Source organism: Pan troglodytes, chromosome 7 (genome assembly GCF_028858775.2).
Source record: "Pan troglodytes isolate AG18354 chromosome 7, NHGRI_mPanTro3-v2.0_pri, whole genome shotgun sequence".
NCBI classification, from domain to species: domain Eukaryota; kingdom Metazoa; phylum Chordata; class Mammalia; order Primates; family Hominidae; genus Pan; species Pan troglodytes.
Window position 1 is genome coordinate 74,285,276 of NC_072405.2, and position 16,848 is coordinate 74,302,123.

At 42.0% G+C, this 16,848-nt stretch overlaps 1 protein-coding gene across 10 annotated transcripts in view; it reads left to right on the plus strand.

Annotated features, from left to right (window-relative positions):
• The first annotated feature begins 1,721 nt into the window (after window positions 1-1,721).
• MTFR1 (mitochondrial fission regulator 1) overlaps window positions 1,722-16,848 on the plus strand; it is a 127,861-nt gene continuing 112,734 nt past the window's right edge. For 4 of the 10 annotated variants that reach the window (XR_010159248.1, XR_001720218.4, XM_016959524.3 and 1 more), the window contains exon 1: window positions 1,722-2,673. The gene's annotated coding sequence lies outside the window, so the exon portion shown is untranslated. Of the gene's footprint in view, window positions 2,789-16,848 lie in introns of all 10 variants that reach the window. The other 6 variants (XM_519789.8, XM_054656798.2, XM_054656797.2 and 3 more) reach the window with 6 other exon arrangements.

Consider the following 16,848-nt stretch of genomic DNA (forward strand, 5'->3'; position numbering starts at 1 on the left):
TGTTGCTCAGGCTGGTCTTGAACTCTTGGGCTCAAATGATCCTCCCAGTTTGGCCTCCCAAAGTGTTAGGATTACAGGTGTGAGCCACCACGCCTGGCTGGCTCTTTAGTTTTGTAAGTGTATCATGGTAATGTAAGATGTTAATATTAGGGAAACTGGGTGAGGAGTAGACAGGAACTTTACGTACTCAACTTTTCTGTAAATCTAAAATAATTCTAAAGTAGTTAATTAAAAACAAAAAGCAAAGCATCCTGCTTACAATTTTAGAAGCGTGATGACCAGAAGATCTCCCCTAGATTAGCTTCTGGCTTAGTGCATTTCAAACTCTCTTTCTTTTTTTTTTTTTTTTTTTTTTTTTTGAGGCAGAGTCTTGCTGTGTCACCCAGGCTGGAGTGTAGAGTGCAGTGGCGTGATCTCGGCCCACTGCAACCTCCGCCTCCCGGGTTCAAGCGATTCTCCTGCCTCAGCCTCCCGAGTAGCTGGGAACAGGCACCCGCCATGAAGCCCGGGTAATTTTTTTTTTTTTTTTTTTTGTATTTTTAGCAGAGACAGGGTTTCACCATATTCGTCAGGCTGGTCTCGAACTTCTGACTTCAAATAATCCGCTCATTTCGGCCTCCCAAAGTGCTGGAATTATAGGCGTGAGCCACTGCGTCCAGCCCTTTTTTTTTTTTTTTTTCTGAGACAGAATCTCGCTTGGTCGCCCAGGCTGGTGTGCGTGGTCTCCGCTGACTGCAGCCTCTGCCTCCCGGGTTCGTGCAATCCTCCTGCCTCAGCCTCCTGAGTAGCTGGGATTACAAGCACGTGCCACCACACTCAGCTTTTTTGTATTTTTGGCGGAGACGGGGCTTCACCATGTTAGCTAGGCTAGTCTCAAACTCCTGACCTCAAGTGATCCACCTGCCTCAGCCTCCCAAATTGCTGGGATTACAGGCATGCACCACCGCGCCTGGCCTCAAACTTTCTTTCTCCTCCACTAGCCACATACTTCTAGGGCCAGGTGCCAAGGGACCCATCCCTGTATCATAGCACTGAGTGAGTTGGCAGAGCATGTCTTGCTCGAAGCCAATCCAGCACCAGGAAAGACAGCAGTAACTTATCACGAAGTGGCCCAAGTTCAATTCAACTCTCTTTTCCCCACCTAGATCCCCAAAATGTCCAAGGCCACTCCAGCGTATCTAGCATGAAAGGAAGTATGAAGGAAGGGAAGTTGGAAAGGAAAAAAAAAAACAAAAAAGACAGGTCTTAACCCATGCCTCTTTGAGGGGTGCTTTAAGACATTTTCCTTTTAATAAATAAGTAGAAAATAACATATAATCTCGTAAACTCGATGCTAAAGTTCCTCTATGGACTTTGGAAAGGCTGGCGAAAGCCAGCGTGCCTGAAACACAAGCTTCATTAGCTTAGCAGTAAATACCCTCCGGAAAGATCTCAGAGGAAGAAATTAGTGCCCTTTGACAGAATCGCCACCGTCCATTGCTCCCACCCTTTCGGCTCCAAAGCTCCTGCTCTTTCATTCAGCCTCAGATAAGCACTCACTTCTCAGGAAGTATTCCCTGAGACGTTATGGAGGCGCCCAGGCTCCCACCTCGATTCCATTATAATATTTGATTAAGTTTGTGTTTTTGTTTAGTTTGTGTTATCTCCTCGTTATCTTGTAGGCTCACTTAGGGCGTGGCTCAAGGCTTTTAACAACCTTTCTGCTGTCATAGTTGTCCCCCAACAAGCCGTTGTTGAGTAAATGAGTTAATGCTCTGGGTGAAGGAGGAAAGCCCTCACTAGGAAGAGACTTGTGCCACCCGGGGCAAGAACATCAGAGATCCAGTGACAGCCCAGCGACCTCTGGGATCAATTGCAATGGGAGGGTAAGAGAGACAGCCAATCAGCAACAGCCTCTTCAAAAGCCATACAAAAATACGGACAGGTTTCCTACCCTACATAGGAATCTTTCATCACGCCTACGCACATTACTATACTGCATAAGTTAGCTAGAAATGTAATAATCATATTTTCACGACAATTATTTGAAATCCAGAGTGTCCTAGAGTATTCAAATCTTTAGAAAGCACGTGCCCCAAATGAATCGGACTGAACAGACGCTGGAACCGAACATGGTAAAGTAAAATACTTATCCATGAGGCACTTTGTAATCCCCGCACTCCTGCTCTGCCTAAAGAGAAACATCTCGGATGTGAGGTCCGCATAGGCATTAGATCTGCCGGGTGGACACAGGTCCCTACAGCGTGGGGTGAAATGGGCTCCACATGTTAGGTTAACAAAAGCTTACGACTCGCAGCCTTTTTCAAGGTAATACACATCTGCGGCTACATTCAGAATGTGGGTGTCCCTAAACCCCTAAAGCATGAAGCTGACAAAAGCACTTCCCAGGGCAGGACGGTGAAGGCACAAAGCAAGGTCCGCACAAAAGCACACGCCCCTCTCAGAGCTCCGCGCGTGCGCACACCGACTGTGACTCTCAGCAGCCGGCTTGCGGAGCGGTTGCCGCGCCCTCTGCCGAGCTTCTTGTGCCCGCCTCCGAGCCTGAGGAAACAGCTGATTGATCAGCCTGGCTCAGGCTTGGGGCGGGGATTGGCTGATTGGCAGCAACGCCACGGGACAGCCAAGCTAGAAGCCTGAGGAGCCGGAGAGAGTGCTGGCTGCCGCGCGGCCGAGGTGAGTAGGGTGGGAACTCGGAAAAGCGGTTGGCTAGCGGGTGATGAAGTCGGCTGCAGGCCTGACGGCGATGGGATGCCCTGGAAACAGTCAGAACAGGAGCTGAAGGAGCTCGGTTCGGGAACGCAGGGAGGCCGGCGGGATCCTGGGCCGGTTGAGTGTTTGCCCCGCGGCCGGGAGGCAGAGACTGCCTCGGCTGAGGGCGCGTGGGTCGGGGGCTCCAGAGGAGCTGAGGGAAGTCGGCTGACTTGCCCTGAAGGCTGAGACTCGCCCACCCGCCAATCTACCCCTACACCTCCTGCCCCCTCCCCCGACCTTCGGTCCATCTTTCGGACCCCCGGTTCCCGCGCCGGCCGCCAGGCGGCGGTCCTGGGGAGACCGCCCTTCGCGGCGGCTCCCTTGGGTGCTGCGCCCTTCACGGGCTCAGGAGCCGGACTGCGCGGGTGCACCGCCAGCCGGCGTCCGGGAGGAGCAATGCGCTGGCTGATCCTCCGGGAAGTTTAACCAGCTTCCCGTGGTTGCTGTGTCGCTTTTCGCCTCCTAGAACTTCCCAGTGTATCTTCTGACCATGACCAGGGTTTGCAGGAAGCCCCAAAGCCGGCCTTTGGGCATTAACAACAGCAGCATTTTATTATGGAAATCTTCAAACTGTGGAGAAATTGAACGAAGGATATAAGGAATTCACTGTACTCATTACCCAGTTTCAGTAATTATCAATACGTGGGCAGTCTTGCTCCCCTAATCCGGGTTATTTTGCGTTTTTGAGACAGGGTCTCTGTCACCCAGGCTGGAGTGCAGTGGCGGGATCTCTACCCACTGCAGCCTCCACCTCCTGGGCCCCAGCGATCCTCACGACTCAGCCTCCCCACTAGCTGGGACTACAGGCAGGCGTCATCACGCCCGGCTTCCCCCCCCCCCCCCTTTGTAGAGATGGGGTCTCCTTATGTTGCTCAGGCTATCTTTGAACTCCTTGGCTTAAGCGATCCTCCCTCCTTGGCCTCCCAAAGTGTTGGGATTACAGGCGGGAGTCATCGCACCCGGCTATCCTGGGTTATTTTGAAGCAAATCCCAGACATTATATCATTTCAATTATTTTACATATTTCTATGCCTCTGTCATGATGAATAATCATACCTATAATAATTTGCTTTCTAGAGGGGTCAAGTAAAATAAGGGACATATTAAAGTGTAGACAGTGCTCATTTAGTTTGTACTACCAGAATTTAGGTAACTGCTACAGTGCAGTTTCATTATCTTGTGCTCAGGTTTTCAAAATCAGAGTTACCAGATCATCTAGACAGTAGTGCTCTTGCTTTTGAATAGTAATAATTGTATTGATAATTTCTATTTGTCGAGTTCTTTGTATGAAGGACTGTGAAGTTGTTTCCACCTACTCATTTAATTTTTGCAATAACCCTATGAAGTAGGTATTATTATCCCCATGTTAGAGTTAGGAGAAAGAAATTTGGAGAGGTCACAATTTACCTGAAGTCACACTGCTGAAAGGATGGGGGTGGGGGTAGAATTCAGAATGCTAATCTTGGCCTTTGTCATTGCAAAGTTCTTGCTCTTTTAACTGTAACTGAATGTCCTAGGAGTTGTGGAATAAATGGAACTGCTGTGGAAAATTATTTCTGTTAAGCCACAAATCAGTAATGGAAAAAAAAAAAAGCCTGAAAATTTACACAAATACAAACAATAGTGAGAGAGGTATGTTTGTTCTTTGAAAAGTTAAAGATTATTACAACTAAATTTGATGTCCTGAGAAAACATAGCTCAACAAATACAAGTGCTAAAAATTTTATTCTTGGCCAGATGCATGGCTCAGCCGAGCACTTTGCAAAGGCCGAGGCAAGAGGACCCCTTGAGACCAGCCTGGGCAATATAGTGTGACACTGTATTTAAAAAATAAAAGTAAAATAAACATTTTATTCTTTAATATGTAACCAGTTAGAGAGAAAAGGAAAATATACATCAATGAATAGCCTCTACCACTCCTTTAGCACATAGCATATATTGGATATTAATACTAAATATTTCATCTATATCCTTCATCCTCCAAATCTTAAACTACTAAGACAACATCTTCATCCAAATAGTGTTAGATGAATAAGGAATGAGATAGAAACAGCTGGGCCTCCTCTACTTATTCAAAGGACAGTAGAGAAGGACTATTAGCTTGGAGTTTAGGAATCCTACTGGATAGGAGTAATTCAGAAGTCCAGAAGTCAGGTCAGAATCCTTTGTGAAGGAACTTGAGTGCCACTTAAAGAGTTTAAACTTAATGAGCAAAGAAGTGACATGATCAAAGTTGTCTTACAGGAAGATAGATACAGGAAGATAGCTGGTACTGTCAAAGGTGGCTTTACCAGTCATGTGAAAGGATTAGCAGTTGGTTGACCTGATAAATATAAAGGAAATAGACGTGGGGAACTGGCAAATTTATGGATATGAGGAAAGGACCAGACAGAGAATACAGCCTGAAACAGAGAAAAGAGAATGGTATATAGTAGGATTTTTTTTGTTTTTGTTTCTGTTTTTTTTGAGATGGAGTTTTACTCTTGTTGCCCAGGATGCAGTGCAGTGGTGTGATCTCTGCTCACTGCAACCTCTGCCTCCTGGGTTCAAGCGATTCTCCTGCCTCAGCCTCCCATGTAGCTGGATTACAGGCGTAGGCCACCACGCCCAGCTAATTTGTATTTTTAGTAGAGACAGAGTTTCACCATGTTGGCCAGGCTGGTCTTGAACTCCTGACCTCAGCTGATCCAACTGCCTCAGCCTCCTAAAGTGCTGGGATTATAGGTGTGAGCCACCATGTCTGGCCTATAGTAGGTTTTGAAGTGATGATAGACTTCATTTTCCATGGGTTTGTTTCCTTGGGCCATCCTGGTGATGAGTTGGTGATGAGTTTTTACTGTATCACTGTTCTTTGAAGTGGTAATTACTGCCCAGCTACTGAACTATTCTTTTATATATTTATTAGATACTATTGATAGAAATTACACAATTTAGATAAGCAACAAAAAAAAATGACACTATAATCCTACCCTTTAAAGATAACCACTTGATGGGGAAAAGGTGATAACAGTTTTAGTTAACATTTATTTGATTACTGTTGGACATTTTTCACATTTTATTTTCTGTTTGTATTTCTACTTGTAAAATGCCTACTGACGTACTATGCCTATTTTTCCATTGGGCTTTTGATCATTTGTTTCTTTGTTTGTTTGTTTGTTTTGAGATGGAGTCTCGCTCTGTCACCCAGACTGGAGTGCAGTGGTGCGATCTTGGCTCACTGCAAGCTCTGCCTCCCGGGTTCACGCCATTCCATTCTCCTGCCTCAGCCTCCTGAGTAGCTGGGACTACAGGCGCCCGCCACTAAGCCCGGCTAATTTTTTCTATTTTTTAGTAGCGACGGGGTTTCACTGTGTTAGCCAGTATGGTCTCGATCTCCTGACCTCGTGATTCGCCCTCCTCAGCCTCCCAAAGTGCTGGGATTACAGGCGTGAGTCACCATGCCTGGCCCATTTGTTTCTTTATTTGCAAGCACTTTATATTCATTAGGGATATAAATCATTTGTTACATTAAGTTGCAAATAGGTTTCTCAATTACATGGCTCTTCTCAAAATCTTCAGAGTGGCTAGTAAAATGAAAAATATGTCAGCTGGGAGAGCACTCAGGGCTGCTGTTTTAGGGACCAGAACATTCCACCTCTGAAACAATTCCTTCATTTATGATACTGAAGTTATTGTCAACCAGTCAATCTGCAAGTCATTTTTACCAAATAAATTGTTTTGCGTAAATAGTTGATATCATTTAAAAATTTTTTTTCTGCTCCGACTCCACCGGGAGATATCATTTAACGTATAATTTATACAACTGGAGTTGACTGGTGTGAGTTGGTTGCGGTTAAAATGTAAACAGTCAGACAAGTTAAACAGGAAAGTTAAGTTTCCATGATTGAAAAAACATACATTGTAATGTACATATAAATATATATATAAAGCAGTATAACTAAGATCTTTTTAAACATTTAAGATTTTTTTTTAGGGACAGAGTCTTTCTTTGTTGCCAGGTTGGAGTGCAGTGATGCTATCATAGCTCTAAGATATTTTATTAATTTTTTTCACCTCCCTCCCTTGGTTACTTTTTGAAATGGCCGGTTTGATATATAGTCGGCCTTCTGGATTCATAGGTTCTGTATCCGCAGATAGAAAATATTTGAAAAAACAATGATAAAATAACAATATGACAATAAGAAACAATACAAATAAAACAATACAGTAGGCAACTGTTTCCATTATATTAGGTATTACAAGTAATCTACAGATGACTTCAAGTATATGGGAGGATGTGTATAGGTTATATGGAAATACTATATCATTTTATATTTCTTTTTTTTTTTGAGTTGGAGTTTTGCTCTTGTTTCCCAGGCTGGAGTGCAGTGGCACACACGATCTCGGCTCACTGCAACCTCCACCTCCCAGGTTCAAGTGATTCTCCAGCTTCAGCCTCCCGAGTAGCCGGGATTACAGGACCCCGCCACCACAACCTGCTAATTTTTTGTATTTTTAGGAGAGACAGCGTTTCACCATGTTGGCCAGGCTGTCTTGAACTCCTGACCTCAGGTGATCCACCGCCTCAGCCTCCCAAAGTGCTGGGATTACAGGCGTGAGCCACCGCGCCTGGCCCATTTTATCTTTATTTTTATTTTTGTGGGTACATAATAGGTATATGTATTTATGGGGTACGTGAGATATTTTAATACAGGCATATAATGTGTAATAATCACATCAGGGTAAATGGGGTATCCACCTCAAGTATTTATCCTTTCTTTGTGTTACAAACAATCCAATTATACTTTTAGTTATTTTTTAATGTACAATAAATTATTGTTGGCTATAGTCATCCTGTGATGCTATCAAATTCTAGGTCTTATTCATTCTAACTGTATTTTTGTACGCATTAACCATCCCTACTCCATCTCCCCCCATCCCCCCACACTGTCCTTTGCAGCACCTGATAACCATCCTTTTGGGTTTTTTTGTTTTGTTTTTGAGATGGAGTCTCGCTCTATCACCAAGGCTGCAGTGCAGTGGCGTGATCTCGGCTCACTGCCACCTCTGCCTCCTGGGTTCAAGCGATTCTCCTGCCTCAGCCTCCCAAGTAGCTGGGGTTACAGGCGCCCACCACCACGTCCGGCTGATTTTTGTATTTTTAGTAGAGATGGGGTTTCACTACGTTGGCCAGACTGGTCTCGAACTCCCGACCTCAGGTGATCTGCCTGCCTCAGCCTCTCAAACTGCTGGGATTACAGCTGTGAGCCACCATGCCCAGCCTAATTTTTGTATTTTTAGTAGAGACAGGGCTATGCCATGTTGGCCAGACTGCTGGTAACCATCCTTATACTCTTTTTTTTTTTTGAGACAGAGTTTTACTCTGCAACCTCCGCCTCCCAGGTTCAAGCAATTCTCTGCCTCAGCCTCCCGAGTAGCTGGGATTACAGGCGCCCACCATCATGCCCAGCTAATTTTTTGTATTTTTAGTAGAGATGGGGTTTCACCAATTTGGCCCAGGCTGATGTTGAACTCCTGACCTCGTGATCCACCTTCCTTGGCCTCCCAAAGTGCTGGGATTACAGGTGTGAGCCACCGCGCCCAGCCAACCATCCTTATACTCTTATCTGCATGAGTTAAGTTGTTTTAATTTTTAGGTCCCGTAATAAGTGAGAATATGTGAAGTTTGTCTTTTTCTGCCTGGCTTATTTCACTTAACATAATATCCTCCAGTTCCATTCATGTTATTTTCAAATGACAGGATCCCATTCTTTTTAATGGCTGAATAGTACTCCGCTATGTATATGTATCACATTTTCTTTATCCATTTGTCTGTTGATAGACATTTATTTAGTTGCTTCCAAATCCTGGCTGTTGTGAATAGCTCTGCAAGAAACATGGCACGGCAGATATTGCTTCAATATACTGATTTCCTTTCTTTTGGATCTATACCTACCAGTGAGATTGACGAGTCATATGGTAGCTCTATTTCTAGTTTTTTGAGGAACCTCCAAACCGTTCTCTATAGTGGTTGAGCAAATTTACAGTCCCACCAACAGGATATGAGGATCGCTTTTCTCCACATCCTTGCCAGCATTCATTCTTGGCTGTCTTTTGAATATAAGCCATTTTAACTGGGGTGAGATGGTATGTCATTGTAGTTTTGATTTGCATTTCTCTGATGATTGGAGCACTTTTTTAATATACCTGTTTGCCATTTGTAAGTCTTCTTTTGAGAAATGTCCATTCAGATCTTTTGCCCATTTTTGAATTAGATTATTCGATTTCTTTCCTATTGAATTGTTTGAGCTACTTATGTATTCTGGTTGTTAATCCCTTGTCAGGTGAATAGTTTGCAAATTTTTTTTTCCATTCTGTGGGTTGTCTCTTCAGTTTATTGATTATTTAATTTGCTATGCAGAAGCTTTTTGACTTGATGTGATCTCATTTGTCCTTTTTTTGCTTTGATTGCCTAATACCCCATGTGGGGTGCTATTCAAGAAATCATTGCCCAGACCAATGTCCTGGAGAGTTTCCCCCAGTGTTTTCTTGCAGTAGTTTCATAGTTTGAGGTCTTAGATTTAAGTCTTTAATCCATTTTGATTTGATTTTTGTATATGGGAAGAGATGGGTTGTAGTTTCATTCTTCGGTATGTGGATATCCAGTTTTCCCAGCACCATTTATTGAAGAGACTGTCTTTTCCCAATGTATGTTCTTGGCACCTTTGTTAAAAATGAGTTTACTGTAGACTATGGATTGATTTCTGGGTTCTCTACTCTGTTCCATTGGTCTATGTGTCTGTTTTTATGCTACGACCATGCTGTCTCGGTTACTATAGCCCTGTAGTATAATTTGAAGTCCAGTTTTTTTCTTTTTGCTCAGGATAGCTTTGGCTATCCTGGGTCTTTTGTGGTTCCATATAAATTTTAGGATTATGTTTTCTATTTCTGTGAAGAATGTCATTGGTATTTTGATAGACATTTTGATAGATATTTCATTGAATCTGTAGATTGCTTTGGGTGGTATGGACCTTTTAACAATATTGACTTTTCCAGTTCATGAACATGGAATATTTTTTCCTTGTGTGTGCCCCCTTTAATTTTTTTTTTTTTCCAGACAAGGTTTTGCTCTATCATCCAGGCCAGAGTGCAGCGGCATGATCACAGCTCATGGGCTCAGGAGGCCCTCCTGCCTCAGCCTCCCATGTAGTTGGGACTACAGGCACATGCCACCATGCCTGGCTAATTTTTTTTTGAGACGAAGTCCCACTGTCGCCCGGGCTGGAGTCTGGGGTGCAGTGGTGCTATCTCAGCTCACTCCAACCTCTGCCTCCCAGGTTCAAGCAACTCTCGTACCTCAACCTCCCAAGTAACTGGGATTACAGGTGTGCATTACCACACCTGGCAAATTTTGTATTTTTTAGTACAAAAATACAGGCTGGTCTCAAACTCCTGGCCTCAAGTGATCCTCCTGCCTCTGCCTCCACCTCCCAAAGTGCTGGGATTACAGGTGTGAGCCATCATATCTAGCCCTTAATTTTTTGTTTTTTTGTAGAGGTGGGTCTCCCTATGTTATCCAGGCTGGTCTCAAACTCCTGAGCTCAAGTGATCCTCCTGCTTTGGCCTCCCAAGGTGCTGGGATTACAGGCATGAGCCACCACCCTGACCCTCTTAAATTGCTTTTGAGTTTTCATTGTAGATATCTTTCACTTTGATTTCACTTTGGTTAATTCCTAGGTATTTAATTTTATTTGTGGCTATTGTAAATGGGATTAATTTATTGATTTGTTTTTCAGATTGTTCACTGTTGGCATATAGAAATGCTACTGAGTTTTGGATGTTGACTTTGCATCATGTAACTTTACTGAATTTATCAGTTCTAATAGTTTTTTGGTAGAGTCTTTAGGTTTTTCCAAATACAAGATTACATCATCTGTAAACAAGGATAATTTGACTTCTTCCTTTCCTATTTGGATGTCCTTTATTTCTTTCTCTTGCCTGATTGCTCTAGCTAGGACTTTTTACTATGCCATTTTATATAAGGCAATTGAGCATCTGTAGATTTTGGTATCCATGGGATTCCTGGAACCAATCCCCTGTGGATACTGAAGGACAAGTGTATAATGTGTACGGGCAGGAGGGTAAACTGCTTTCCTAAAGAGATGATTTTAGGTGGAACAAGAATCAACTTTGTATTTATTTTAGTCAAGATATCCTTTTCTGTCTGTTTTGGCTCAGATAGGGAGTACAATGTATAGTTAAGTACTTTAAAGTATATCCTGAAACAAACTTTGATTGCATCAATATTATTGCTTGGCATGAGGCTAAGTTTATTTAATTTTTTAAAAATGAGTTTATTTAAGACCGAGCACGGTGGCACACGCCTGTAATCCCAGCACTTTGGGAGGCCGAGGTGGGTGGATCACCTCGATCACCAGGCAGTTCGAGACCAGCCTGACCAGCGTGGTGAAACTCCGTCTCTACAAAAAATACAAAAATTAGCTGGGCGTGGTGGTCTGCACCTGTAATCCCAGCTTCTCAGGAGGCTGAGGCCCAAGAATCGCTTGACCCCGGGAGGTGGAGGTTGCAGTTAGCTGTTATCGTGCCACTGCACTCCAGCCTGGGCAACAGAGCAAGGCTCTGTCTCAAAAAATAAAAATAAAAAAAAAGAAAGAAAAAAACAGTTAATTTAAATTAAAACATTAAGAGCATCCAGATATGACAAAACTCATAAACCAAGTATGAAGGTTTGAAGTTGAGAAATACTAGTATAGCCTGTAAGGGTTCCCAAAGTTTATATATTGCTAATGTTTATTATTTACTTAGATGGTCCAAATTAGAATAATTTTTATGTTTTTACTTTTTAGATTTCAGTTATTTAATTTAGAAAATGTTACCAGTCTTTAAAAATTACAAAAGTAGGCTGGGTATGGTGGCTCACGCCTGTAATCCCAGCAATTTGGGAGGCTAAGGTGGGAGAATCACTTGAAGCCAGGAGTTTGAGACCAGCCTGGGCAACATAGTGAGACCCCATCTCTACAAAAAAGTATAAAGTTAGCTGGATGTGATGATATGCCTATAGTCCTAGCTACTTGGGAGGCTGAAGCAGGAGGATCACTTGAGCCCGGGAGCTTAGGGCTGCAGTGAGCTCTGATGGTGCCATTGCACTCCAGCCTGGGTGACAGAGTGAGACCTTGTCTCTCAAAAAAAAAAAAAAAAAAGGAAAATCACAAAAGTAGTACATGTATCCTATTGGGGGGAAAGAAAACATACAAACAATACAGGAGTGCATAAGTGTATAATAAAAGTGGAGGGTCTCACCACCAAGCCCTCAGATATAGTAAGTGTTAAGTTTTGGTATGTTTTCAGATCTTTCCTCTATTTCACCACTGTTTCTGTTACTTTATTGTTTTTTAGTTATTTTTAATGGAATTAATATGTGTTTGTAACTTTTTTCATTCAGCATTTTATTATGAAAATTGTTTCATGTATGGCTCTATCTTTTTTGTTTTAATGGCTGTAAACTTAGAATGGGCATATTTAATTTATTGAATTAATTTTAACCATTTCCCTATTGATGGTCATTTAGATTACCTTTGGATTTTCTCTTTCACAGTAATGTTTCAGTGAATACCCTTGCCAGCTTTCAAAAACTAAACATCTTTCTCCTTGGAGAAAGGTATAATTTACTGAGTTCTTCCATTAAAGCAATTTTTGTGTGTGTGGTGTTGTGTTTTGAGACAGTTTCACTCTGTTACCCAGAGTGGAGTACAGTGGCGCACTAATAGCTCATTGTAACCTCAAATTCCTGGGCTCAAGCGATCCTTCTGCCTCAGCCTCCTGAGTAGCTAGGACTACAGGTGCATACCACTGTGCCTAGCTAATTTTTAAATTTTTTGTAGAGATGGGGTCTTGTTATGTTGCCCAGGGTGGTCTCGAACTACTGGCTCAAATAGTTCTCCTGCCTCAGCCTCCCAAAATGCTGAGATTCCAGGTGTGAGCCACCGTGCCTGGCCTGGCAATTTTTTATACTCATAATATGCAGGGGACAGTAACTATTACACAACTTATCAACATCAACTTTATAGTGATTTTTCATCACTTCCTTGGGCCTAAGGGCAACATTTTTAGTCATTGTTGACTGCCAAGTACTTTATTTGCTTCTACTGATGTCCAGCCCAGGATCACTTAAGATATTTGAATAGTGTTTTCAAAAGATTGTTTTAAAATTTATGCCTCAGTACTTAATTCATCTGCATGTGGCTGCTTAAAATATTCTGTGTCAATCACTGTGGGGTTATATTTCAGAGATTCTCACGTGAAAATGTCAGCCTTTAGTTCAAATATGAATATGATCTCTGTCTCTAACTTCTTTTAAATCATAAAGATAACATCTAAAAATGTCCTTCAGAAGTTTAATTTTATATCTAAATTGCATTAGCTTGAAAGAATTTGCACCAAGTTTGATTAGCCTGTGTTCATGGACCTCTTATCTTACTAGTTTTTGTTTTTGTTGAGAGATGTGGTAGTATAGGTCATGAGATTTATTCCCTTGTGGACTGAAAAAATGACATATGTCCGATCCTGTGCTGGTACTGGGAGTAGCAGTGTACTTAATTTTGCATGAGCCATATGGAATATTAATTCAAAATTACTACCAGTAAATTGTACCCACAGATTGAATACTATATTTTGTTTTATAGTATGGTAAAGTGTTTTGACTTAAGTATCAACTAGACTGATGTGAAGGATAGCAGTGGTCCCTGGACTTGAATTTCAAAGTTTAATTTTCAAAAGGTAGTATAGGGGCCAGGTGCAGTGGCTAAAGGCTGTAATCCCAGCACTTTGGGAGGCTGAGGTAGGTAGATAACCTGAGGTCAGGAGTTTGAGACCAGCCTGGCCAACATTGTGAAACCCTGTCTTTACTAAAAATACAAAATTAGCTGGGCATGGTGGTGCGCACATGTAATCCTGGCTACTTGGGAAGCTGAGGCATGAGAATCACTTAAACCCAGGAGGCAGAAGTTGCAGCGAGCTGAGATCACGCCATTGCACTGGGTGACAGAGCAAGACTCTGTCTTAAAAAAAAAATATATATATATATATATATGATAGTGGGTTGATGTAGGGTTGACAACTAAACATTGTGACAAGGACATTTAAAAAAAAATTATAGCCAGGCATGGTGGTGCATGTCTGCAATCCCAGCTACTCAGGAGGCTGAGGCAGGAGAATTGCTTGAACCCAGGAGGCAGAGGTTGCAGTGAGCCGAGATCACATCATTTTTCTCCAGCCTGGGCAACAAGAGTGAAACTCTGTCTCAAAAAAACAAAACAAAACAAAAACAAAAAACATTCATCTACTGTCCCTGTATCATAAAAGGAAAGTAGCGTTTACACCATAAGCATAGGAAGGACATAGTCTCAAAATAAAGGACATTAACTTTATTCTTTAATTTTTATTTTTTATTTTTGTTAGAGCCAGGGTCTTGCTCTGTTGTCCAGGCTGGTGTATAATGGTGCACTCATAGCTCACTGTAATCTCAAACTCCTGAGTTCAAGAGATCTTTCTGCCTCAGCCTCCTGAGTCAGTAGGACTACAGACATGTACCACTATGCCTGGCTAATTTCTTTTTTTTTTTGAGATGGAGTCTTTCTCTGTCGCCCAGGCTGGAGTGCAATGGCGCGATCTTGGCTCACTGCAACCCCCGCCTACCAGATTCAAGCGATTCTCACGCCTCAGCCTCCCAAGTAGCTGGAATTACAGGCACCCACCATCATGCCTGGCTAATTTTTTGTATTTTTGTAGAGACGAGGTTTCACCATGTTGGCCAGGCTGGTCTCAAACTCCTGACCTCAGGTGATCCGCCTGCCTCAGCCTCCCAAAGTTCTGGGATTACAACTATAAGCCACCATGCCCGGCTCTCTGGCTAATTTTTAAAAAATTTCTGTGGAGAAGGGGTTTCAGTATGTTGCCCAGGCTGCTCTTGAACTGCAGGCCTCAAGTGATTCTCCTGCCTCAGCTTCCCACAGTGCTGAGATTATAGATGTGAGCCACCACACCTGCAGGACAGTAACTTTCAACTGAATACTTTTTTGTTCTTTTTTTTAGTTCATAATCCTCATTTATTTATTTACTTTTTTTTTTTTTTTTTAGACGGAGTCTTACTCTTATTGCCCAGGCTGGAGTGCAGTGGAGCAATCTCTGTTCTCTGTAATATCCGCCTCCTGAGTTCAAGTGATTCTCCTGCCTCAGCCTCCCAAGTAGCTAGGATTACAGGCATGCACCACCACACCCAGCTAATTTTGTATTTTCCGTAGAGATGGAGTTTCACCATGTTGGCCGGGCTGGTCTCGAATTCCTGACCCCATGTGATCCACCCACCTTGGCCTCCCAAAGTGCTGGGATTACAGGCGTAAGCAACTGCGCCCAGCCTATTTATTTGTTTTAAACCAGATTTTATTTTTAGAGCAGTTTTTGTTTTTGTTGTTGTTTTGGTGGGGAAAAACCATATTCACACCATAGCAGGGTTCAAACTAAATCACGTATATGGTCTGGGCACAGTGGCTCATGCCAATGTTTTGGGAGGCTGAGGCAGGAGTATTGCCTGAGCTCAGGAGTTTGAGGCTAGCCTGGGCAATGTAGTGAGACCCCATCTCTAAAAAAAATTTTAAAAAATAGCCAGGCATGGTAGTGCATGCCTGTAGTCCCAGCTACTCAGGTGGCTAAGGCAGGAGAATCACTCGAGCTCCAGGAGTTTGAGGCTGTGGTGAGCAATGATCATGCCACTGCACTCCAGCCTGGGTGACAGAAGAGTGAGACTGTCTCTAAAAAAAAAAAAAAGCACTAATTGGGTAATGATTGTCTTCCTCTGAGTGGTAGAGAGAACAATAACTTCACGTTCCTTTTTTAATTTAACACATAATAATTGTACATATTTATGGATACATTATGATGTTGCAATACATATAATGTGTAGTACTCAGATCATGGTAGTTAGCATATCCATCATCTCAAACATTTATCATTTATTTGTGTTGGCAACATTCAGTATCATAGTCCTTATTTTTATTTTCCATCATTTGGCCTTAAAATGTGGACTGTCATCTGTGTTGCCTTATCTGTTAGCATTCTGAGAATAGTAAACATTATTCCAGTGATTCATAAGGAACCTAGAAAACAAAATGCCAACCACATAACTAAGAATATTCTATTAATCTTCTTATTTTCCCCAACTCTAAAATGAGTCATTCTCATCTTTCATAATGAAAATATAGTTAAATGGCCATTTCCTTGAATAGTTCTCAAAAACCTTCTAAAAATAAGCCCCACCATGCTGTTATAACTTTGTAAATTTTTGGCATCTTAAATGTAGTGACAACATTGTCATTGTTGCTAACAGAGTTATTATGAAACTACTGCTGATAACTTTTTATTATAACTATCTCAAAAACAGATATTACATTAGTTGAAGACAGTATTATTTTGTATTATTTTCAATTTGACTGCTATAAATTTTAGTCGAGCTACATACTATTATATGTTTTCACAGTGTTGGTAGAAGAAAAAGAAAGTCTATTTCCAATATTCATCTCGGTTTCTCTTCTACCAGCTGCCAACCAAAATTAATTTGCTATTTCTTATACTCTATGCTAGAGTAGAGTAGATAGTCTAGAATATAAGCCTATACCATCTTCATAACACTTGTAGGAATTGAATACACACACATGTGTGCATGCACATATACACACACACACATTTTCATTGATTCATAAGGAACCTAGAAAACAAAATGCAGCCTGATTCTTAGCAATTTTTTTAAAAACCTTATTTATTTTGAAGTGTAACACAGAAGAAAGTACAGACATAAATACAGCTCAATAAATTGCCACAAAGCAAATATCCATGTAATGACCACCCAGGTTAAGAAATAGAATGTTGTCTGCACTCTGGGGTAGTTTTGCTTTTGAGCAAGAGCTTTTAAAAGAGCTTAGAAAAATAGGTGACAGGAAACAGCACTGATGTAAAGTGTAAGAGAATAAGCAAGCAGAAACCCTTTGAGAAGGCAGTAGCTGTAGGAGAAGCAGTATTCTAAAGGGAAGCCAAGTTTCATCACGG